Genomic DNA, 2,604 nt, shown 5'->3' on the forward strand with positions numbered 1-2,604 from the left:
TCCAGGAAGCACAGAGAGCCCCAGGCAGAATAAACCCAAGGAGAAACATGCCAAGACACATAGTAATCAAATTGGCAAAAATTAAAGACAAAGAAAAATTATTGAAAGCAACAAGAGAAAAGCGACAAATAACATGCAAGGGAATCACCATAAGGTTAACAGCTGTTCTTTCAGCAGAAACTCTGCAAGCCAGAAGGGAGTGGCAGGACATATTTAAAGTGATGAAAGGGAAAAACCTACAAACAAGAGTACTCAACCCAGCAAGGATCTCATTCAAATTCGATGGAGAAATTAAAACCTTTACAGACAAGCAAAAGCTAAGGGAATTCAGCACTGCCAAACCAGCTTTACAACAAACATTAAAGGAACTTTTCTAGGCAGGAAACACAAGAGAAGAAAAAGATCTACAACAACAAACTGAAAACAATTAAGAAAATGGTAATAGGAACATACATATTGATAATTACCTTAAACATGAATGGATTAAATGCTCCAACCAAAAGACACAGGCTTGTTGAATGGATACAAAAACAAGACCCATATATATGCTGTCTACAAGAGACCCACTTCAGACCTAGGGACACATACGGACTGAAAGTGAGGGGATGGAAAAAGATATTCCATGCAAATGGAAATCAAAAGAAAGCTGGAGTACCTATACTCATATCAGATAAAATAGACTTTAAAATAAAGAATGTTACAAGAGACAAGGAAGGACACTACATAATGATCAAGGGATCAATCCAAGAAGAAGATATAACAATTATAAATATATATGCACCCAACATAGGAGCACCTCAATACATAAGGCAACTGCTAACAGCTATAAAAGAGGAAATCGACAGTAACACAATAATAGTGGGGAACTTTAACATGTCACTTACACCAGTGGACAGATCATCCAGACAGAAAATAAGGAGACACAAGCTTTAAATGACACAATAGACCAGACAGATTTAATTGATATTTATAAGACATTCCACCCAACAACAGCAGATTACACTTTCTTCTCAAGTGTGCACGGAACATTCTCCAGGAAAATACCTAGAGAAAAATGACAATGAAAACACGACGATCCAAAACCTATGGGATGCAGCAAAAGCAGTTCTAAGAGGGAAATTTATAGCAATACAAGCACACCTCAAGAAACAACAAAAATTGGGCTTCCCTGGTGGCACAGTGGTTGAGAGTCTGCCTGCCGATGCAGGGGACGCGGGTTTGTGCCCCGGTCCTGGAGGATCCCACATGCCGTGGAGCGGCTGGGCCCGTGAGCCATGGCGGCTGGGCCTGCGCATCCGGAGCCTGTGCTCCGCAACAGGAGAGGCCGCAACAGTGAGAGGCCCGCGTACCGCAAAAAAAGAAAAAAAGGAAAAGAAACAACAAAAATCTAAATAAACAATCTAACCTTACACCTAAAAGAACTAGAGAAAGAAGAACAAACAAAACCCAAAGTTTGTACAAGGAAAGAAATCATAAAGATCAGAGCAGAAATAAATGAATTAGAAACAGTAGCAAAGATCAATAAAATTAAAAGCTGGTTCTTTGAGAAGATAAACAAAATTGATAAACCATTAGCCAGACTCATCAAGAAAAAGAGGGAGAGGCCTCAAATCAATAAAATTAGAAATGGAAAGGGAGAAGTTACGACATCACAGAAATACAAAGCATCCTAAGAGACTACTACAAGCAACTCTATGCCAATAAAATGGACAACCTGGAAGAAATAGACAAATTCTTAGAAAGGTATTACCTTCCAAGACTGAAGCAGGAAGAAACAGAAAATGTGAACAGACCAATCACAAGTAATGAAATTGAAACTGTGATTAAAAATCTTCCAACAAACGAAAGTCCAGGACCACATGGCTCCACAGGTGAATTCTATCAAACATTTAGACAAGAGCTAACCTGATGAATATAGATGCAAAAATCCTCAACAAAATACTAGCAAACAGAATCCAACAGCACATTGAAAGGATCATACACCATAATCAAGTGGGATTTATCCCAGGGATGCAAGGATTCTTCAATATATGCAAATCAATCAGTGTGATACACCATATTAACAAATTGAAGAATAAAAATCATACGATCATCTCAATAGATGCAGAAAAGGTTTTGACAAAATTCAACACCCATTTATGATAAGAACTCTCCAGAAAGTGTGTATAGAAAGAACCTACCTCAACATAATAAAGGCCATATATGACAAACCCACAGCAAACATCATTCTCAATGGTGAAAAACTTAAAGCCTTTCCTCTAAGATCAGGAACGAGACAAGGGTGTCCACTCTCGCCACTATTATTCAACATAGTTTTGGAAGTCCTAGCCATGGCAATCAGAGAAGAAAAGGAAGTAAAAGGAATCCTAATTGGAAAAGAAGAAGTAAAACTGTCACTGTTTGCAGATGACATGATACTATAATAGAGAATCCTAAAGATGCTACCAGAAAACTACTAGAGCTAATCAATGAGTTTGGTAAAATTGCAGGATACAAAATTAATGCACAGAAATCTCTTGCATTCCTATACACTAATGATGAAAAATCTGAAAGAGAAATTAAGGAAACACTCTCATTTACCACTGCAACAAAAAGAATAAAATA

The sequence above is a fragment of the Physeter macrocephalus genome, chromosome 11, assembly GCF_002837175.3.
Source record: "Physeter macrocephalus isolate SW-GA chromosome 11, ASM283717v5, whole genome shotgun sequence".
NCBI lineage: Eukaryota > Metazoa > Chordata > Mammalia > Artiodactyla > Physeteridae > Physeter > Physeter macrocephalus.